The sequence below is a fragment of the Eupeodes corollae genome, chromosome 1, assembly GCF_945859685.1.
Source record: "Eupeodes corollae chromosome 1, idEupCoro1.1, whole genome shotgun sequence".
Classification (NCBI taxonomy): Eukaryota; Metazoa; Arthropoda; class Insecta; order Diptera; family Syrphidae; genus Eupeodes; species Eupeodes corollae.
The window spans coordinates 150,607,830-150,631,872 of NC_079147.1; the positions used below are offsets into that span (position 1 = coordinate 150,607,830).

Here is a 24,043-nt window from a genome sequence, read left to right on the forward strand (position 1 = left end):
TACAAATATCTAGGATTTACCATAACCAGCAGTCTTAATATGGAAATACACCTTAAGGAAAAGCTTATTAAATCTAAAAGTGCAATATCCGCAACATGGAAGAAATGCTTCTCAAACCAGTCAATATCAGCATTGAAAACGAAAATCTGTGGTATAAGAAGCTAGAAGACCATGCTGCCCACTGTAGAAGACTTTCGAATAGCAAATGAAAATAATAATTACTGCGATGACGACCTCCGGCAGAAATTTGCTCGGCAGCAATGCAAAGTCACCAGAAGAAATAATTGCCCTCTTGAACTGAACCGATTATGGAGCTTTAAACTTATTTTTAATGTGGTCTAAAAATTTAAAGTTTGGAGGTGTTAAATCACAAGACCTCGGTGACCGATTGTGATTGCTTTTTAAGAAACAACAAGGTCATCAATTTTTTTTGCAAAACTGCGACTGTTCATAAGTGTGAACTTCAGTATTTTGAAGATTTCAGTTTAGTGTAGTGTCAAAAAAGACAGTTTAGAAAGTGACAGTTGCAAAAATAACGGGTTAGTTATTGGAAATCCCTACCGTAAAATTTTAAAAAAGTAAAAAATCGATGAGAGTTCTGGAATATCAGACACATTGCATAATTAGAAGACACCATTTTTTATACGGATTGCAAATAAACATTTTACAAAAACTTTTTGTGGCAATGAAGACTGAAAATAAAATTTGACAATGGTCATAAAATCGATTAAGAGATTTTTTAAGTAATTGATTTAAAACTCAATGAAAAGTACACACTTTTAAGAAATATTTAATGCATGAGTATGTGCGTCCGTATACCTCCTACTTCCTTGTCTAGTACTTTTATTAATTCCCTAAAGGATATTCCCAAAGCCCGGAAAAAGTGTTTCTATTTACATACTTCTACACAGATTGATACAAGCATTCGAACATTCAATACAATGAGTGACTCAAAATACACAAAATGTATGTATTTTCCTATAAATCTTTGCAATAGCGGATCCAAGGGGAGAAATGAGGGTCATAGCACTCCCAAATTTATAAAAGTCAAAGAGCTGAGTTAAAATAAATTGAAAAGAAATTCTGTTGAAATGAAAAAGTTTATCTTGAATTTTAAATTGGAGTCATAGATTTGTATGTATTGGCAATTACTTTACGAACACATCAATCGAATCTTAAAGAGGTATAAAACGTACGAGCGTCTCGAAATTTGATTTTGATACTTGGATAAAAGTCAAAACTCTATCCACAGCACGATTTCACTTTACTTGCGGATGTTGTATTTGTTGTTCATATAATTTTTCTAATGTACTGCGGTTGGCTTTTCAAAAAAACAAGGCTACAAACACTACAATGTCCCAAAAGTAAAAAATGTGTGTAACACTAAGTCATCGCCAGCTCCTACGCTCGTTTCCAACGACAATCCTTTTGTAAGCTCGATAGGTAAACCCAATATGCTTGCAACACAGTTTGCTGTTAATTCGATACTTGTGATGAGTAACATGACTCCTCCTGTACCCGAAAGCGTAAACGATTCTATGGGACAAATCTTCATTCGCACTGGTTCGGTTGCTAGAGTACTTAAAGACCTTGATATTCACAAATCCGCTGACCTGGATAGTATCCCCGCAATTGTTCTGAAACGGTGTTCTTCAACACTGGCAAGACCACTGCGTACTGCGTAAGCTTTTCCATCTGTCCTATTTAACTGGTCTCTTTCTGAGTGGATCGAAAACAGCTTTTGTCCAGCCTCTCCCTAAAAAAGACGAATCCTCATCAAGCTTTAACTATCCTAGGCTCGTTTCTAATGATACGTCTTTTGTAAGCTCTATAGGTCAAGCCAATTTGCTTGCAGCACAGTTTGCTGTTAATTCGATGCTGCCAATGAGTAACATGACTTCTCCTGTACCCGAAAGCGTAACCGATTCTATGGGACAAATCTTCATTCGCACTTTTTCGGTTGCTAGAGTACTTAAAGACCTTGATAGTATCCCCGCTATTGTTCTGAAACAGTGCTCTGCAACGCTGGCAAGACCACTGCGTACTGCGTAGGCTTTTACATCCTATTTAACTGGTCTCTTTCCGAGTGGGTCGAAAACAGCTTTTGTACAGCCTGTCACTAAAAAAGACTAATCCTCATGAAGCTCTAACTTTCATCCAATTGCACTTACGTCCCTTCTTTCTTAGGTCATGGAAACACTGATCAATTTTCAGCGTAAAAAAATATCTTGAAGGCCGAAAGCTTCTTAATGACCGACAGTACGGCTTTCGCAGCAATAGGTCCATTGGTGATCTCATGGGTTTATCTTGCCAAACAGTAGAATAAATCTTTACTTCGTTTTGGAGGAAGTTAGATTATTGTATTTGATATTTCAGAGGTATTTGACAGAGCTCTCTTATCGAAAATGCGAGCTTTTGGTATTGATGATTCTCTTCTTTCTTGGGTTAGAAATTACCTTTTGGAGTAGTATTAGATGGGTTCAAATCTGATATCCACAAAATAAAAGCTGGTGTGCCAGCTGTTTTGTCTCCGACGCTCTTCCTTAGTTTAATAAATAATATTATGTCTGAAACTTCCAACCCACTTAATTTTTCCACTGATGACAGTACCCTCAACTTTCGTATTCGTTTGTAGATTATCATCCTTGCTCCTTGGATGTAGACTATCAAAGGCAGAATAAGATAAGCTCATTAAATTCTAATCTTGACCGCATTGCCAAAATCTTCTAGAATTTATAATACATATTTCGAAAACTGAATGCTGTCAAAAGCGTTACCCTCCACCAAAGCCACCATCCATGGGTGGTACATGCATCGAGGAGACTACACAGCTTGCAATTCTAGTTATGTGTATCACAAACCATTGTTTGTAAAGTGGTTACATATTCGACATTGTCAAAAAGGCTGCTAAGTGTTTACGTTTTCCCCGCCTCGCCGATGCAAGAAGTTTTTTTACCCCTTCTGATCTGGTTATAATTTACAAAGCTTTTATTCGTATAAAACTCGAGTTTAAGTCTTCTAGATAGAATTGAAAAGAGAGCTCTAAAAATGATAAGAACAACGACTCTCTAACACCACCGCAGAGTCTCATGGCTATCGTTATTTTTATAAACAAAGCTCCATTTTTCCCCTTAAATGATTCAACCACAATACTCGCACTGCTAAGAATGCCCATCAGCTTATCCATGCGCCCTATTTCGGACGTACTGTCAAGTACAGGGATTTTTTCTTTAGCCGCACTACACGAATGTGGAATGTACTTGACCAGGTTCAATATTTTTCACTCATTTCAATGTGCAGGTTAGGTTAGGTTAAAGTGGCTGTCCAAGATGGAAACGGACACACTTAGACCACTTAAATGGCCCATTGTGATACCAAATGAATCTTGAGGCTTCCTCCTAAGCTCAATGGAACCAGCTTGAGTCCCTTACGAAACGTGAGAGGCTGATTATACTGATATGATTTAGATAGTTAAAGAAGAATTCTCCTAGGTAATTCTTGCGTTTTCGAGCTAGAGCAGGGCATGTGCAGAGAAGATGAAGAAATGTTTCCTCCTCTTCCTCGTCCATACAGCTTCTGCAAAAGTAATTTGAGAATACGCCTAGTCTCGTGGCGTGCTTTCCTATTAGACAGTTATGACACCCATTATCGAGCTTATATGCGATCTGCTTAGAGAGAGCGAGCACCTTGAACGTTTTAAATCCAGTGTTGGCCAGATGTTTTTTGTGGCTTGACACGTGGTGATGTTGGTCCACCTGGCGCCTGCCCTTCTCGCAGCGTCTTGCATTATCAGCAGTTTACAAGTAGCGATTGGTATGCCAGTACTTGCCAAACGTGGTAGGATGGGCTGTACTGTACCGTTCCTGGCGAGTTCATCTGCCTTACAGTTACCTGGAATGTCTCTATGGCCCGGCACCCAGCAAAGGTGAATATTAAACTGTTGCGCCATCTCCATTAGAGATGATCGAAAGTTATGGACTGTTATAGAGTTTGTAGAGGCAGAGTCCAGAGATTTGATAGCGGCCTGGCTGTCGGAGAAAATACGGATATCTTCTTTGAACTAAGACAAGACTTCCTTAATCGACAAAAGTTCCGCCTGGAACACGCTACAATGATTGGGAAGGGGGAATGAGAGACTTAATTTCAGTCGTTCAGAGTACACACCACCACCAACCCCTTCTTTGGTTTTTGAGCCATCTGTGTAAAAATGGATTGACTCATCCTCCAAGAATGTCCTATCCTCCCAAAAAGATCTGGTAGGTATAGAAATCTGGAAATTCCTGTCGAATTGTAGTTGGGGAATGGTGTAGTCTGTGTGCTTTGGAATTGATTCTAAGTACCTTAGAATTACGGAGTGGCCAATGTTGTTGTTAGTCCACTGCGACGAAGCATTGAGGCGAATAGCAGAGCTTGCAGCTATTTGTTTGCTAAATATGTCAAGAGGTGTAAGGTAGAGCAAGGTGTCCAGTGCCGCAGACGGGGTCGTGCGAAGCGATCCGCTTATACATAGGCAGGCTGAACGTTGGACTTTATTTAACTTATCCCTGTTTATACCTTTCTCTAAAGAAGTCCACCATACTGCCACATCGCACGTAAAAATCGGTCTGATTACAGATGTGTATAGCCAATGCGTGATTCTGGGCTGTAAACCCCATTTATTACCAACAGCTTTTTTGCAAGAAAAGAGAGCTACAGTAGCTTTTTTGACTCTTTCCTGTACGGTGCGTTTCCAATTTAGTTTTTTGTCTAAGACAAGACCTAGGTATTTAGCCTCGTCTGAGAATTTTAATTGGATTCCTTTAATATAAGGAGGGTTGACAAATGGAATTTTGTATCTCCTCGAAAATAAGACCAGATCGGTTTTGTGTGGGTTAACACCCAGTCCACACCGATCAGCCCAAAGTATTAATCTGTCTAAGGCATTTTGTAAGAGTTCTTTTAGGATATTAAGATGCTTTCCTGAAACTGCTATAGCAACGTCGTCCGCATAAGCTATCACTCTGAAACCCTCCGCATCCAGACTAGTTAGGATTTCATTACCACTAGGTTCCAGAGGAGAAGGGATAGAACACCACCTTGCGGTGTCCCTCTACTAACGAATCGTCTGCAAGAAGAGTTGCCCAGGTTTGAGTTAATTATTTTGCTAGTAAGCATTAAATGAATTAACTCCCGAAGTGAACTCTCTACATTTAGAGATGTCAGTGCAGATGTGATTGCAGATGTGTCCATGTTGCTAAAGGCACCTTCGATGTCAAGGAAAGCAACCAAAGTGAACTCTTTATGATGGAGGGAATATTCGATGGTGCGTACTAAAGTGTGTAACGCTGTTTCCACCGATTTACCTTTACAGTAGGCATGTTGAGACGAAGATAGACTTATAGGTCGTAGATCTTTAGGATTGACTTGGGAGCATTTACCTGCTTTAGGTATAAAAACAACTTTAACTTCTCTCCATGCCGAGGAAACATGGACCAGGTTAAGACAGCTGGTAATAATTGCCTCAAGGATTGGTGCAATTATATCAGAAGCCTTTTGTAATTCGACTGGTATTATACCATCTGGTCCTGCAGCTTTAAATGGTTTGAAGCTGTTGAGAGCCCATTGTAGCTTATCCTTTGTGATTAGACCTTGTGGATATGTTGAATTTGAACTTGAACGTATAAAATGTGCAGACATTTAAAACAAATGTGCATCGGTGTCTTTGCTAAAACAAAAAATTGTTTTATGGTAAGCGTGTGACCCCCCCGAATAAATGCCTGGATCCGTCCTTGAATGATTTTTTCGATTGAGCAAAAAGAGTTGAAAACACGGGCACATCGGATGCTCAAAAAACATTTCAAACAAGACGAAGGCAAAGGAGGACGAGAACATCCAATCAAAACTTCTGGAAAAACCTTTGCTAACCTGTAACCTGTGTACTTTTCCATCATATCATAAGACATCTACCTAAACTGTTTTTCTTTTTCTTTTTTTACGGAATGGCATGATGGGCTTCAACTTTAACACAAATTCAGTCTTTGACAGATTTCTCTTTTTGAGTCAGGGTTTTTTTTTTATTTGTACAGCAATTAAATTAAAATGATTTCTGCTGACGCATTCCTTCTCTCCTTTTTTCTGGAACGAAAATAGGTTCTTGAATTTTTTCTTCCTGTGAATCCTTTGGTCATCGATACTCGCTTAGTTCGAATGAGCTTATTTTTTGATGGAATTAAAAGAGTGTTGGCATTTTTGTTGCCAGTGATAGAAATTTGAAGTCGTTTTTAAACAGGTGTTTTATGACGGCAGATTTAGTGACACACCTACATTTTTTTCATGACTCCTTCGCATACTTCGGAGGAATTTTATTGGAAATGATGATGAGAGGTGACAAGTTTTTTTTAATTTAAATTCCTTTCCGGAAAGAATTTAGGTGTTATAAAAGATAGCTCCATCTATGCCCTATAGGATAAGGTATGATAACATTTTTATGTAAAGGGAGTGGGTTAATTTGGTTCCTTTAGAGATGGTTAATATACTTTTTAAATACTTTTGTTGATTCTTAGTTAATATTAACTTTTTAATTAAAAGTAAAGTAAAGTAAAGTAAAGTAAAGTAAAGTAAAGTAAAGTAAAGTAAAGTAAAGTAAAGTAAAGTAAAGTAAAGTAAAGTAAAGTAAAGTAAAGTAAAGTAAAGTAAAGTAAAGTAAAGTAAAGTAAAGTAAAGTAAAGTAAAGTAAAGTAAAGTAAAGTAAAGTGAGTTAATAATTAATTAAGTTGTGTCCATTAGTTAACAAAGGTGTTCAATTGTATGAATTTAATAGATATGGCTGAGCCGTCAGCCTGGTTAACAAATTAATAAAAATCTCTTGCATAGTCACTGAATGTTTTCCGAGGAAGTTTAGATTTTACGGCTTGAATATTACAGACATTACACTTACGACATGAAAACAATATTCCTTAGATTTCAAGTTATAGAGGGTGCAAAACTGATTGAAGCTTCCATCAAAAGGTTTTCCCTTTAAGCCAAGGAGCTCGCGTCTTACTTTGAAGATCATAGATATTTCATTAAAGTTTAGTGAATCATGAAAGTAGTTTCTGTTTTTAAGGTTAATTGAACTTTATATTTAAAACTCTACTGTCAGACTTACAAGCTCTTGCACTAAATGCATCTCAAAAATAATCCTCATATTTGTGTATTATGAAATAAAACTGTTCCTTCAATTTTTTAAAGTTGTTCAGGTCAATATGTATTTTCCCTCCTCAAGATTCTTACATGAGAGCATTTTTTTGTAGTCCTTGATTCTCGATAATTGCTGCAGATTTTAAGTATGAAGTCAGCTTGTGACTTTAGTGTATTTGTAAACATCTTTAGTAGTCTAGTTTCCAAGTAAATTGCGTAGCTAGGTGTGTTTCGGGTTAAATTGAAGATTTTTTTTAAGGAAATTCCTATGGAACTTTTTATTGGCCTCGTACCCCAAACCTGAGAAGCACATAGCTCAGCGTCGTTTTACGACAGAAACAAATATTTTATATTTTGTTAAAAGAATTACTCTTGTGTTTGAGATAACATTTTTCCATGATAGATTTGGTAAATTTTTTGAACTATTGGCTTTCTCAGCAAGATGTGTACTGAAATCTAGAGTTGGATTCAGCCTAACACCCAAATATTTAATCTCTTTCGATGTTTCCAAAGGATTTCCGTCATAACTATGTTTTCTTAAGTTTTAAGCATTTGAGGATCTTGAGAAAGCCATAAGTTTAAAGTCGACGAAGGAGAAATAAACTTTATTGTTTTTGGCTTGAAACTCTTGATTAATTGATGCAAGTGTAAAAATCTGATCAATCGTAGAAAAGCTTGAGAATTAGATAGCATATTTTTTATTTGAACGCATTTTTATAGCCTCACTACAAGCATAACATTTTGGCCATTAAATTCACAAATGAAAGGGCCCTGTAATTTTCAGCAACGTCTAAAGAGCCTTTTTTTATGGATTCAAAATACTTCAGACTAAGTGACAGAAGAAAGGATATCAGCATTTGAAAAAAACTTTATTGAACAATATTTTTAAGTGGTTGATGAACGTAGTTTTTAAAAAAGTTATATGGGATCCCGTCTACGCCTAGGGCCTATCCATTTTTCGATTTAAAAATTAGAGTTTGACCTTCCTCAAATGATAATATGAGCGTCTTATAATTCATCATGAATTGAATGATCTGCATAGGAGTGCATTAAATTTAGATCGTGCTTTGAAGTAAGTAGGTTAATTTTTAGCGAATATTCCTGATTCTATTTTAAAGTAGATTCCATTTATTTCTCTTGTAATTCTCTAGAAATCTTTCGAGTATTTAGTAAGCCCTAATAAAAGTGCCTTTTCATTGTCACATTGTGACTTCTTTTTTTCACAGATTTTTATAATATAAGTTTGCTTCAAGATGCCAACAAATTTTAAGGCTAAGAATGTTTTTTGATGTTAAGTTCCTTATGTAAGAGAGTTATTCTCTGATTTATGTACTATCTATTTGTTAAAAGCAGTCCAAAATTCGCAAAGTCACAGAAGCAATGAAGTCTCTTGAGTAGAAGATACGCTTGAGAGTTCAACGAATATAAGCATTTGATCTGAAAAGTCTTAGGTTGCACTTCAAATTTACTGACCGATTTAAAGACATTAAGAGCACAAAAGTCAATAACAGATTTTACTGGACCTCCATTGAAGCGTCCGGGCCGCAATTTAGAATTACTAAATCGACAAGAAAATACTACGATATTAAATGGAACTATAACTTTCAAAAATGGAAAGTTAAAACATTATTTTTAAAGGTGTAAACCGTAATTGAAGTTTCTTTGGTTTTGAGGTTCTTAATAACTTTAATTGTTTGGAAGCTACTCAGTTGAATGTAAAAATAAGGGGGCACTTCAGGAAGGAATCCGTAGTGATTCCGGTGCGTAAAGTCCCAATCCTGTTTGGCAGTCCTGGTTTCTTAAAAACTCGGTTCAATTGGCTTCTGCCAATTGTTCGATTCTTCTTCCGCATTCTTCGTAGACTGAACATTGACCATGTTTGTAACGAGACAATGGGTGAGGAATCGGTAAGATAGGTTCGGGCAAAAAAGAAGGATAGAAGTTAGGGACTTTTTTTGGGAAGGAATGCCTGTTACGTTCAAATGGTAGACATATGCATTCAAGAGGACACAAGCGTATACAGATTTTTCTTAAAACCCACCTCTGTCTATCAACTCCTACTCTCACCTCCCCGCGGTGAACATCGGGTGCCTACTACCTCAACTGGAGATTGGGTTCCAACCCCAGTGGAAAGTTGTTGGGGGCAGCAAACGAGAGGTGTTTCCACTAAGGCAACCAGGCTCAGGCAAAAAGTCTTGAGTTTCAACAATGTGAGCGAGCGCACCACGCCAATCCGCATCAACGCTCAACTCGCCAACATAAGCGTGCATGCCCCAACAGAGGAGAAAGATGAAGACACCAAAGACATATTCTATGAGCTCTTGGACAAGACATATAGCAGTACCCTGGCTATGACATTAAAATTGGCTTAGGAGATTTTAATGCCAAGTTAGGAAGAGAAGACATCTTTGGTGGCATAATCGGGAGATACAGCCTGCATGACACTACCTCCGACAACGGATTCAGGCTGGTCGATTTCGCTGCGGGGCGAGACGTTCTGGTAGCTAGTACGCAGTTCACGCATCTTAATATTCACAAGAGGACATGGAAATCTCCTGATCAATCAACCGTCAACCAGATTGACCACATTTCGATCGACGCACGACACTTCTCCAGTATCCAGGATATCCGAACATTCCGAGAGGCCAACATTGACTCGGACCACTACCTCGTTGTAGCCAAGGTACGGCTACGGATATCCCGATCCAAGCCAAAACAAGGAAGTACTTTGAGAAGATTCGTCGTTAGACGGCTACAATCGCAAGAGACTGCCATGTCCTTTTACGATCGAGTCTCTAATAACCTCCTAAGGAGTCCTATGCTTCCTGCATTAAGCATTGAAAACCAATGGCAACATTGCCTTGCAGCCATCAGAGATGCCGCCTCTGAAGTGCTAGGTTTCGCACGGCCACCACAGCGAAACCCCTGGTTTGACGACGAATGCCGGCAAGCTCACGCAGCGAAACAAGAGGCATGCTGCACAAAATCACTTCTCCAAATTATATAACGGCGACGACGAACCGAATTCCGCTGTAAGGGAGATAGAACCACTCAACCTCGGCGACGCAGATCAACAATTCCGCCTACCCGACCTTGACGAAGTGAAGATAGCTATATCTAAACTTAAGTCAAACAAAGCTGCTGGAGCTGACGGCATCACCGCCGAACTATTCAAAGCAGCAGGCGATGACTTGGTAGGGAGCATGCACCAACTCATCTGCAAAATATGGTCGGAAGAAAGCATGCCCGATGAGTGGAATCTCAGCATAGTGTGCCCGATACATAAGAAAGGAGACCCTCTAAACTGCGCCAACTACAGAGGCATCAGTCTCCTTAACATTGCGTATAATGTTAACATTGCCGTATTATGTGAACGTCTGAAGCCATTCGTCAACAACCTGATTGGTCCTTATCAGTGTGGCTTCAGACCAGGAAAGTCCACTATCGACCAAATATTCACACTACAGCAGATCTTGGAACAAACCCAGGAGCTTCAAATCGATACCCACCATCTCTTTATAGATTTTAAAGCCGAGTATGATAGCATCCATAGGGAAGTGCTCTACAAAGCAATGTTTAGTTTTGGCATCCCTGTCAAACTTATCCGTTTGTGCAGAATGACGATAGAGAATGCACGCTGCTCTATCAAGGTCGGAAAAGATCTCACCGATGCATTTGATGTCAAAAAAGGTTTTAGACAAGGCGATGCACTGTCATGCGACTTCTTCAACATCGTTCTGGAAAGAATTGTGCAAAACTCAACCGTCAACACTAGAGGCACCATCTTCCAAAGGTCCATCCAATTACTCGGATACGCAGATGATATTGACATAATTGGAAGATCAAAGCGTGATGTCAGTGGAGCGTTTTTGAGCATTGCGACGGAAGTGAGGAGAATGGGTTTAGTAGTCAATGAGGGCAAGACCAAGTTTATGCTGTCATCAAAAAAGGGCTGAACAACGACGTCTTGGACAAAACGTCACAATAGACAGCTATGACTTTGAGGTAGTTAAGGACTTTGTCTACCTAGGCACCGCTATTAATGCAGACAACGACACCAGCGCTGAAATCAAACGAAGAATAACTCTTGCAAATCGCTGCTTCTTTGGACTTAGAAGGCAATTGAGAAGTAAAGTCCATCTATAAGACACTCTCATCAACCAACTGGGCGTGCGAAACTGGAGACAGCTAGCTAGGGACCGAGCTGGCTGGAGACGCTTGTTGGTTGAGGCCCAGGTCCACCCCGGACTGTAGCGCCACCTTAAGTAAGTAAGTAAGTAATGCCTGTTACGGCAGATGTGGCAGATGTCTGTTATGGCAGAAGCTTGGGTCGCTCGAAGTAATTCAATTGTGTTGCGTATTCGGGGTTCTTGCTACCGTAACCAGACCCTCAATAGAAAGCCTAAAATCATGAGGACATTGTAACCACTCACTTGCTTTTCTACGAAAGAACATTAGATAAGGCCCAGTTTTTCATTGCGAAATCATCCTAGTTTTAAATTTAAACTGGAGTAAACTCTTGAAACATATTTTTCAGTCTATTATAATCTTGTAGTTAACTCTTAAAATTTGGTGAGCTAACTCTTTTTTAAATATACAAATAGTTTTAACAGATACTGATATTATTTCCTTTTGTGAAAAAATGAATAATTGTTTGTTATTTTCAGACTCTGACTTAGCGATGCAAATTTATACGAAATTTGAGAAGAATGAGATCAGATCGCTACCAACTTATTTGTATTTATTTGGACAAAAAGCTTGAATTTCGTTTATTTATTTTGAATAATGTTTTTGAAAAAAAACAAAACAACAAATGAGATTAAAAACAACGGCTGCTGGCTCTCAAGCAAAATATCAAAATCTATCGATTTCGAAAGATTTTTGACAATTGAATCAATAACTTTTCAGTGGTAATAATAGTACCACTCATGAAGTAAACATTAAACCCGCACTGTAAAACGTATTCGTGAGTTAACCCTGAATTAAAGACTAACTTGGTCTTCATTTAACTCCGATACATTTCGCGTATTGCAATTCTAAATTCGGATCCAGTAAATAATTAAATTAAGGGTTCTGGTGGGCGTAGAGAGACGGTAGCGAAAAAACGGCCGCCTGGACAATTCTGAGCCTCCGAAAGACTTTCTAGGGTCTTCATAAAAATATATAAAAGCGAGGGTGGATTTCTGTTTTTCAACTTGACACTAATCGATACTCTCATAAAATAGTGTGAATACTTGACAGCACCGGTAGCTTTACAGGTTTTTAATTGTCCGGATTGTAACTCGACGCCGTTCGACAGCTCGTTCTGTTCCGTTGGCCAAATCCTTAACACTAATTGGTCGTCTAGAATGTAGCTAAAAATAATCCGATCAATCTGATGAGAGTACTGTTATCAAGGATGCAGGGGACCTACAGTTTTAAGCCGAACGCCTTATTTTAGAAAGCACTTTTCATGACAAGAATTACTTTTCGAGGATTTGTCAATTCTTCGCAAGAGGCAGTACCCGTGAAAAAAAAAACTTTAGTGCTACAGGCAGGGATTCAACCCAAGACGTCTATCATACACTCCTCGCAAACAATTAAGTATCTGTGACTTTGTTACACATTCTGTCAATGAGCTATGACAGATGTCACAAAACTCCAACCCGCAATTCTATCAGCACTAGGATGTGTCAAGAATCCCTGAATTATTCCCGCCTTGGCTTTCGTCACTTCTTTTAAAACTGGTGCATCTTCAAATTCGACGCAGTCCTTAAAATCTTCAGTTTGAAGTAGAATGATACATTTTTTTGATAGAAAACAACATGCTCTGTAACATTACGAAAGTCTTTCCTCAATATATATTCCTAAAATTATTTCTCTACTTAATTTATTATACTAAGCATGGACAAGGTCCATAAGCTGCTGAAATATTGAAAAACGCTTTAGTAGCATTTATTTTATCAATAAACAATTGATGAAAATAAAACTGTGGAGTATATAAAACAACAGGTTAGTTTGATCAAAACGTGTGCCTTAACAACAAATCTTTATCAATAAAACAGTCTAATCTTTTTTACCCAAAACCACACGTCAATTGGATTTTATTAAATTCGATTTCGTTTATTATGAAACATCCTCCTCTGAACGTGATGTTAAAAAGAAAACTCTTGCCTGACTCGAAAAATATTATCTGTGCATGTAAACCGTGTCCTTTCTTCGCACATAACAACTCTCACACTCTCCGAATCCTGCGCCACCGACGACGAAGACGACGACGTCAATCATGCTATTATTTTCCGTATAGTAGTTAAACAGTATTACAGAGATAAGCAAATGCCAATCACCACCACCGAACTGCTTCGAAAAATGGTATCTTAAACGTACAAACCTTGTTTTTGGCTGCCTATGACAACCCAATAGAACCGAACCTATACATAGGTAAAGAAACGTAAGCAAGGGCACAAAACATTACATTAAGGACATGAAATTCCACCCAACCTTAACAAATAAATAAATAAACTCCCCAAAATCTTTGGTATCATTTAATTAGACGATATGCTGCTAAGAGCTTTTCGATTCCAACAAGAACGAAAGCGGCCACAGACCGACTTATTTATGTTTGTAGGTTTGTATGTAGGCAGTATTGTAAGTTGTTCTAGAAAAGAAAAACTCACCGAAGGACGAGAATGAGACGTTTCTAACAAAGTCTTCAATGTCTTCACAGCTAATGGTGATATGTAAGATGTAGATATGAGCTGAGCAGTGAGTCAAATGGATAGGATATGGAGAAGAAACCTAAAACCTTATCAAAAAATATTAATTTGTTTTCTGCTTATTTTTTCACTGCTCTTTGTCAAAGCTGTCGTTATCTAATTGGCAGATCAGGAGTAAATTTTGTTTTTTGTGTGACAGATATGTCGATCGATGAAATTATAGAAGAATTCTGTAATAAATCCTTTTACTGTCAATATTGCAGTAAATAATGCGGTAAATGTTAATGAAGAGGAAAAAAAAGGTCCACAAGGTGATGAGGACATGACAGCTATACCCTAACCTAGGTATTGTAGAAAAGGGTCTTTAAAGACACCATAATCTTTATCTACAAATATCATATTTTGCACTAAACATGTTAAGTACACAAATGTATACCATTCAGTCTTGAAATGAATGAGGTTAATTTTTGAAAGACAAATAATGCAGAAGCAGATACTAGTAAATTAATAGGATTTGACACTTTAGTCATGATTTATTAAAATAAAATATCTGTCTACTTTGCATCCATTTCATGTGGGTTTTCAGGTCTCGAAAACCGCAGATGTCAATGACTTTTATAACGAATTTGTGTTTTTAAAATGCATAAACATACATATCTACACAACATAGAATTTTAACATTTGTCAAATTGCTTGAAGAAAGTATTGTCAACAAAGAAAAAGATAAGACCTTTAACTGAAGTTACGCAGTATGGGGATTAGGTACCGGCTTGAGTTTAATGCTTCGAAAACCAAATGCTGTCTTGTATCGTTACAGTGAGATGTACCCTCCGTGCCAATATCTATGAGTGGCACTTGCATTGATCAAACTGAAAATCTCGGTATCCTCGGTATTTTTTTCACCGTCCGATCTAGCTTCAATCTAAAAACCCAATATGCATCCAAAGTTTGAATATAACTCCTATCTCTGGACCCAGAAACTTACTAAAGCCTCTTGAATAGTATTCAGTCCTAGTGAAATAGCCACATACAATCCTCCTCGACCGTAATACTTGCGCTTCTGGGAGTGCCTATCTGTTTATGTTTGAGACCAACTCCGGCTGTATTATGAAGTACAGAGATTCATTTTTTAGCTGTACTAGACGAATGTGGAATGCCTTGCAACGCTCTATTTTTGCTTGGCTTTGCAATGTTCAGGAATTCAAAGTCAATGTACACCAACACCTCCTATTCAAACTTTTCATAATGTCCACACTGTGTCTATGGCATATTAAAGGTTTGCACAACCCTTTTAGTGTGCGCAAATTAAAAACAAAAATGTATATAAATTAATCTTAAAATTGTTAAGATGTAAAGTTGAAAGTGTTAAAACATTCGTTAAGTGACAGCACTTTGTTATTATTAACTTATGTAAAATATTAAATTGTAATCACATGATCAGTTTATTGAAAATCAGAACATTTTCTTTTAGTTTTTCTGTCTGAATAAAATATCTATAGAAGACGTTGTTTTACTTATAAAGGAACGTTATAAATCTAATTAGCCAATAGGTTATGAGCCCAGATTTCTAGAAGGAACAATGTATCAGATATAAAACAAAATGGCCGAATCTTTAAGGACATCAATATTAAAATTGGGTTAAGATAACTACCATATTTCTAAGTACAAGCTAGAGCTTTTGTTGAGAAAGGATGACCTTTGGGAAGTGATTCTTAATCAAAAACCTGAACCACCAACAGCAGAATGGACCAAAAAGGACAGCGGTGCGAAAGTTCTCATCGGCTTGTCTGTTGAGAACAACCAACTTCACCATGTCAGGAAGGCTGACACAGAAAAGGCTGCGTGGGACAAGCTTAGACATCATTATAAAAAATCGACACTAATCAATAAGGTACAGCTCATGCGAAAACTATGTAGCTTAAAATTGGAAGATTCAAGCATGGAGGATCACATTCAGACAATGACGACACTTTTTGGCAAACTAGCAGCATTGGGTGAAGATCAGATGTCGGAAAGTTGGACTGTTGCAATGGTTTGAAGCAGTCTGCCCAGGTCATACGATACACTTGTTACAGCTATTGAAACCAGAGATCAAGTGGCATTAACTTTGGATCTAGTAGAAGCAAAGTTACTGGAAGAGTTTTCAAGGCAAAATAAGGGGAATGATAATACTGCCCTAAAGGTATCTTATAAATATTCGAACGAATCTACTAAATGTTTCTTTTGTAAAAAAAGGTCATATGAAGAAAGAAAGATTGCCACAAACACAGCCAGTGGAGAAATTCTAAGAAACAAGGAGAAGTCAACACCGTAACTTCTTCCAATACATTTTGTTTTGGTTTGAGTGACAGGATGTAATGGTTGGGTTATTCATTCAGGTGCAACAGTTCACATAAACAACAACCTTAACAATTTCACAAGTATGGACTCAAGTCATAATGAAAAAGTGATAGTGGCAAATGGTGAAAACATTATTCCGAAAGGAAAAGGAAATTTTATGCTTCAAGTATTGAACGGTAATAACGAGAAAGCAACAATTCGAATCGAAAATGTTCTATATATCCCTGATCTTCAAGGCAGTTTATTATCTGTGAAAAGAATTACAGACAAAGGATTTACGATAAGTTTCGGAAATAGGATTTGCTCAATCAAGACGGATAAAGGACAAGAGGTAGCAGTAGTTGACTTAACTGGTAACCTATACAAATTAAGGCTTAGATTCAACTTCAACAAATCGAATGCATTTTTGGTGAATGACGGAAGGGCTCAAAAACACTGTATTGATTATTGGCATCGTTTGTTTTTTCACAGAAGTACTGAAGCTATTGAAAGATTGGCCAAAGATAATATGGTAAGTGGTTTTAATATTATTGATTGTAAGCATAGTGGAGATTGTGAAATATGACTCGTTTGCCATTCATAAAATCATGCAGTGAAAGTCATTCGCCTATGGATTTAATACATAGTGATGTATGTGGGCCAATGCCGACAACTAAACTAAGTGCAAATAGATATTTCTTGACGTTTATTGACGACTTCAGCCGTTATACTGTAGTATACCTCATAAAAGATAAATCCGAGGTATTATAACGGCTTATTCAGTATGTTGAAACTGAATAGCGAAAAATATTTTTCGCTAAGGCCCAAAGTTATAAGATCTGACAATGGCGGTGAATTCACTGCAGGAAGAGTTTTAAAAATTTTAGAAGGACAGGGCATTAAGAGTCTAAATAGTGCACCTTCGTTCCTCAACAAAATGGGACGACTGAGCGCAAAAACAGATCTTTGGTAGAGATGGGTAGGTGCATGCAAGCAAATATGACCGCAAACAACTTGCAAAATAGACTGCCCTCGAGTACAATTCTAACAACACCCTATAAAAGATGGACTGGAAAGACACCAAATATAAGTCATCGTCGTATTTTTGGAACAAAGGCTTTTGTCTACAACCCTAAAGAAATTAAAAAAAAGGTAGATGATATAGCTGAGGCTAAGATTTTTGTTGGTTACGATGAGCATTCAAAAGCTTATCGGTTTGTTGACAAAAGAACCAAGAAAATTACAAGTAGCCGAGATGCAAAGTTCTTTGAGTTATCAAAGAATGAGGAGGTTCATACGGAAAAGGGTAACTGTACCAAGACGAATAGTTCACAACTAATAGTGCCAATTTGACCAAAAATCCAAGACGTGACTACAGAACCGGAAGATACAAATATGGTACAGGAAGACCTTGTGAAAGAGCCTAGGAAGTATAAAGAAACCATTTCTTGTAAGAATAAAGACGAGTGGAAAAAGGTAATGACATAAGAAATCCAAGGATTTGTGAAAAACCAAACATGGGAATTAGTACTTCCACCAAGTGGCGCGAACACAGTCGGTTGTATTTGGACCTATAAGATTAAACGAAACGTTCAGGGAAATATTCAAAGGTTCAAAGCTCGACTTGTCGCGCAGGGATTCAGTCAAAAATATGGACTTATTCTCTCTATAGCAGGAAAATGCAAAATGAAAGTTCAACATATGGATGTAAAGTCAGCATTCCTAAACGGAGAACTCAAGGAAGAGATTTATGTATGTATATGAAACAACCGCCTGGGTTTGAAGTTGGAGGACAGGGCTTGGTTTGCCGATTAAGGAAGAGTCTATATGGTTTGAAGCAAGCAGAACACGTGTGGAGCGAAGTAATTCATAATGTTCTCATTGGAAGTGGTTTCATTCAGAGTAAAGCAGATCTATGCATATACGATAATTTAACGAAATGTAAAGGTTGTTACATACTGGTGTATGTCGATGACATTTTAGTTGCTAGTAAGAATGAATCACTTATCAAGAAAAAAGAGGCATTGCTAAATCATCATTTTGAAATAAATAATTTGGGAAAGATTAATCACTACTTGGGGATTGAAGTCTCCAAATTCGGCAATATGAATTACAAAATAAGGCAAAAACAATACTTTGATAAACTAATTCAAGACTTTAGACTTACAAATGCAAAGGACTCAAAAATTCATATTGAACCTCAATATGACAAGTCAACTGAAGTAAGAGAACCGTTACTAAAAACAAGGAATACCAAAGACTAATCGGATGCTTATTATATATAGCAGTTAACACTAGGCCGGACATAGCAGCAAGTGTACAGTTTTAGCAAAAAAGACATCGTCACCAAATTAAGCTGATTGGATCGAACTTAAACAGGTTCTTAATTATTTAAAAGGTACATCTAATTTGCAATTAAATCTCAGAAAGAACAATAAAAATAATTTAATCGGATAAAGGAACTTTATAAATCCAATAAGCCAATAAAAAGAGTATTGACCTTAAGAGCAAAGAAATAAGAGCAATGGACCTAATATTTTCACAAAGAAAAAACAGTGTTTCGTACAAAAATGAAAAGTCTGCTTATCATGGACTGAGCAAAGGTTCTCAAAAACAGGAAAAATCTAAAGTCACAACAGTACTCGGTCAGATTTTGAAAATACTCACTTTTTTCACGTTAAAATTCAGTAAAATTTTTGAAACACCTCGGTTAGAAACTTTAAATTCACAGTTGTTAACATGTGTCGTTTCTGAGACGACAGCAAATCAAAAATCGTAATCTTTCCGGGGCGTCAAAGAATCATAAAATTTCCCGCAAATGGCTGAAAAAATAGAAAAATATTGAAAAATAGGGGTATTGGTATCTACCCACTTTTCATATATATCATTTACAGGGAACACTTTTGATTCTTGTATAAAGAGGTATTTAACTTTCTACAAAAGTTCCAAAATTCCAACAAAGCTGCTAGAGCTGACTCATTTACGGTTTACACCAAATCATGTCACACGTATTTGCAGGACATGATAAAACTGCATTCTGTGATGACCTCAGATGAATTTAAAAACTTGTGCAAGAGGGTTAATTTACTAGATGAACTGCCCGATTTTGGACAGGGGTGTGGTCTGAATAGACGATTGAAAAAACTCTAATGCGTGGAATGAAAAGTATGAGTGGCTTGACACGAGAACGTGAAATCACCGATATCAATTTGGTTCTAAGGCTGACTGCTTCTTATGCAATTTGCTCATCACTCTTTTTTCTACTAGTAAGCAACAGGAAGATTTTGGAGAGGCACGTAAAATCAGAAATTATACAGACATTTCAAAGCTATCAAATTGGTTCAAAGGTCATCCTTCATTTCCAGTTACAAATGGAATCATGTCAATAGCGAATGGCATCGTTGGTGATGAAAAAGTAACTTGCTACAATGCTTATTCTCTAGGCATGCAAGCAATGAGCCAAATTCTGTAAAGATTCGAGGTGAAACTGTGGTAATAGATACGTTGATGATATTCCAAAGAATGAGTATAAGTAAGCAGTCTGATGAAGACTTAAGGACTTATATAAAGTATGAGTTGGCTCACTTTCCATTATGATTGTTTGATGAAAATGGGATGAATAAACGGCATAAAGTACCAACAACAAATATTGATTTCCTTAAATATAGCTTCTTGCTACACAAAATATTGTGGCCCAAAGGTTCCGATATTTCAATAAGTTGCCATTCCTGTATTAAGTACCCTCAAAAACATTAAGCAAAAAATTGTACTTTTGTGTTTGATGGTTACTCTTCTATGGAATACAGTACAAAATTGAAGACAAAGACTTAAGAAGTCATTCGATATTCAATTTGATTATGTAACAATGATATACATCAAACAAATAGATTTTCTTTCCAACGAAAAGAATAAGTCAAGGTTGATACCTTTTCTATCCACGGCACTTTGTAACCAAGGAATAGAGGTGAGAGAAGCACCTGACGATGCTGACATATTAATTATTCAAACTTCAATAGAAAAATCTGTGGAGATTGCAAACGTTGCAGCGATAAGTGACGATGTTAATGTTGTGTTCACCAGAAAAGGAAATAATTTTCATCAAAGAGTTATTTTTTTCTTTCGGAAATTTAATAAGCTTTAATTTTGTAGAAGATTATTTTTTGATACGACAAATAGTTTTCAAGATAAACCCAAAACGCGAAAAAAACATATTTTTCTCTTCATTGCCGCTAGAGTTATTTTATAAACTATAAGAAGAGCTTTAATTTTGTGAAACAACATTTTTTGATACCACAAATATTTTTCGAGATAAACGTGAAAAACTGAAACAAACTTCATGTTTCTTTTAACTGCCGCTAGAGATCTTTTTTTAGGTCATCACCAGACATCCATTTAGTAAGTGTGCCAAGTTTCAAAACTGTGGGTTTTTTTGGGGTAAAAACATTTATTAACTGGACTATATAAGGGTACACTGAAATTCGGAACATCTGACTAGCAGTGGAGGTCGTTTGAGATTCACATGCACGAATTGTCCTGTCTATATTAGTATTACTAGTGTTGTAGACAATTTCATGATAAACAATTTTCATAATGACCTTTATTGACAGCTGAGCAATAAATCGCGAGATATTTGTGAAAAACCGATTTTCCTTTATAACTTTTTATTCAATGTCGATTTTTCACATCTTCATACAATGCCGTGTATACAAAAATTCAGCTCATTAGGAATTTTTCCGCAGATAGGGGTTTAAAATAGCTTAAATGACTGGACTATGACTTGACAAAGAGTATCCACCAATTTATCTGTAAAATATAGAAGGAATCTCAGCAATGTTTGCCAAATACTCAAGAAAGGAGACTTTTAAATTGTTCATCAACAACCTAAAAGGCCCATATCAGTGTGATTTAGATCACAAAAATTCACTATTGATTTAATATTCACATACGCCAGATCTTGAAAAAAAAAAACAAAGAAATTCAAATCGATACACATCATCTCTTTATCGGTTTCAAACCCTCGTATAACAGAATCTACAGGGAAGGGCTTTACAGAGCAATTTCTAGTTTTAGCATCCCTGTCAAACATATCCATGTGCGCAGAACGACGTTGGAGAATGCACGGTACTCTATCAATGTCGGAAATGATACACATAATATTGACATAATAGGAAGATTAAAGCGTGTTATCAGTGGAGCGTTGGGATGGAAGCCAAGGTAGCACTTCGGATTTCCAGACCCAAGGCAAAACAGGGAGGTGATGGGAGAAGGTACAACGTCGAACGGCTTAAATCGCCAGAGATCGCCAAATCCTTTTCCGACCGAGTTACCAGTAAACTCGATCGAAGTTCTCTGCCGTCAACATAATGTATCCAAAACCTGTGGCAACATTGCCAAGATGCAATCAGAGAAGCCGCCTCTGATGTGCTGGGTTTCAAGCAGCCACCAACAAGGAACCCCTGGTTTGATGAGGAATGTCGGCAGGCAAATGCAGCCAAACAACAGGTAGGCAAAGCGGCGCTGCATAAAAGGACGAGAGCTGCTCATGAGCTCTATGGGCAGAAGAGGCGAGAGGAACGCCGACTTCTCAGAAGGAAAAAGAGAAGACATGAGAAGTGTGCGGTCGAAGATGTTGAGAGGTTTAAAAGCAAGAACGAAGTTTAAAAGTTTTATAAACAGGTGAAACGAAACAGGTACAAAAACATCATAGTGGAACCACAGTCAATGCTGAGGATATGGAAGGACCACTTCTGCAGGCTGTATAACGACGACGACGAACCGAATTTTGCTGTCAGGCTGAATGATCTATTCAACATAGATGACGAAAGCCAACAATCCCGTCCTCCTGACTTAGACGAAGTAAAGATTGCCATATCTAAGCTGAAGTCTAATAAAGCCGCTGGAGCAGATGGCTTGAATGCCGAGCTCTTTAAAGCAGCTGGAGATAAGTTGGTTAGGAGCATGCACCAACTTATCTGTAAGATATTGTCGGAGACCCTCTAAACTGCACCAACTATAGAGGAATCATTCTACTTAACATCGCCTATAAAATCTTCTCTGTCGTAATATGTGAACGTCTAAAGCCCATCGTCAACAACCTGGTAGGTCCTTATCAGTGTGGTTTTAGACCAGGAAAGTCCACAGTTGATCCAATATTCACATTACGGCAGATCCTGGAAAAAAGCCCAAGAACCCACCATCTTTTCATCGATTTCAAGGCCGCATATGACAGCATATACAGGAACGAGCTGTATAGAGCCATGTCTAGTTTTTGCATCCCTGCCAAACTCGTCCGTTTGTGCAGGATGACCATGAAGAATTCACGCTGCTCCATTAAGGTTGGAAACAACTTAACATAACCTTTCGATGTCAAAAAAGGTTTTAGACAAGGCGATTCGCTGTCATGTGATTTTTTTAACATCGTGCTTGAAAGAATATTGCAAGCTCACACTAGAGGCACTGTCTTTCAAAAGTCTGTCCAATTACTGGCATATGCTGATGATATTGACATAATCGGAAGAACTCAGCGTGATGTCAATGGGGCTTTTGTGAGTATAGAGGCAGAGGCGGCAAAAATAGGTTTAATGGTTAATGAGGGCAAAACAAAGTACATGCTGTCGTCAAGAAAGGACATACAACACCCACGTCTTGGTCAAAACGTCGCCATCGACAGACGTTACTTTGAGGTAGTCAAGGACTTCGTCTACTTAGGCTTCGCTGTAAACGCAAAAACAAGCGGGAGAAAAGTTTTACGTGTGATCTACGGTCCCGGATGCATCGAAGACGAGTGGAGGAGAAGATGGAACGACGAGCTGTACGGGCTGTACAGCGATGTAGACTTAGCCAGAAGGGTAAAAGTCCAACGACTAAGATGGCTGGGTCAAGTAGAGCGCATGGAAACCAATGCTCCAATCCGGAAAAACTTCGAATATACCACCACAGAACAGCGCAGTAGAGGAATGCCACGGTTCAGGTGGCGCGCACAATTGGAAATTGACCTCATGCAACTTGGAAACGAAACTGGAGATATCTAGCTAAGGACCGAGCTAGATGGAGAAGTTTGTTGGGTGAGGCCCTAGTTCACACAGGACTGTTGCGTCACCTTAAGTAAGTAAGTAAGTAAGTTGGGATGGAAGCAGAGAAGATGGGTTTAGTGGTTAATGAGGCCAAGACCAAGTCAATGATGTTATCAAATAAAGAACATTGAACGACGACGTCTTGGACAAAACGGACATCTATAACTTTGAAGTAGTTAAAGGCTTTGTCAACCTAGGCACCGCTATAAATTCAGACAACAATACCACCACTGAAATCAAACGGTGGAATAAATCTTCCAAATCGTTGCTTCTTTGACCTCAGGAGACAATTGAGTAGTTAAGTCTTCTCTCAAGCATATTAAGTCACCTTCTTATCATCCCGATTCTCATTTATGGCGCTTCGGGTGATTTTTGGTCGAGTCTGCATAGAGTGGAGGAGAAGATACTGTACCATACAAAACAATCTATGTTAGGTTAGTATTATTTAAAGTATTTTTAAAATATAAAACTTGAGGTTGTTGATTGTATCGTGACGGTCATTTATTTTTGCTTAGGCAAAAACAGAACAGTCTCGTTTTCAAGTTTTTATTTACAATTAATCTAAAAAGTCAACGATTAGTCAACTAATACCGCTCAGGTTTTTTAAGGGGAAACCATACAAAATTGCTCATGTAACTTAGGGGATTCCATGAGCCTTATCAATATTATTGTATGCAGTGAAAAATATATATTGAAAAAGAATAGTTACTGCATTAATTTTGATTATGATTTTTTTTCCAAATTCAAGGCCGTAAAGGCCATGGACTTGACTTTTTGGAATGTTCAACAATCTATAAG

General features: G+C 37.6%; 1 protein-coding gene across 2 annotated transcripts in view; it reads right to left on the minus strand.

Annotated features, from left to right (window-relative positions):
• The window catches only part of LOC129941151 (trichoplein keratin filament-binding protein), a 403,230-nt gene that overhangs the window by 114,268 nt on the left and 264,919 nt on the right, over positions 1-24,043 (minus strand). The window lies entirely within an intron of this gene.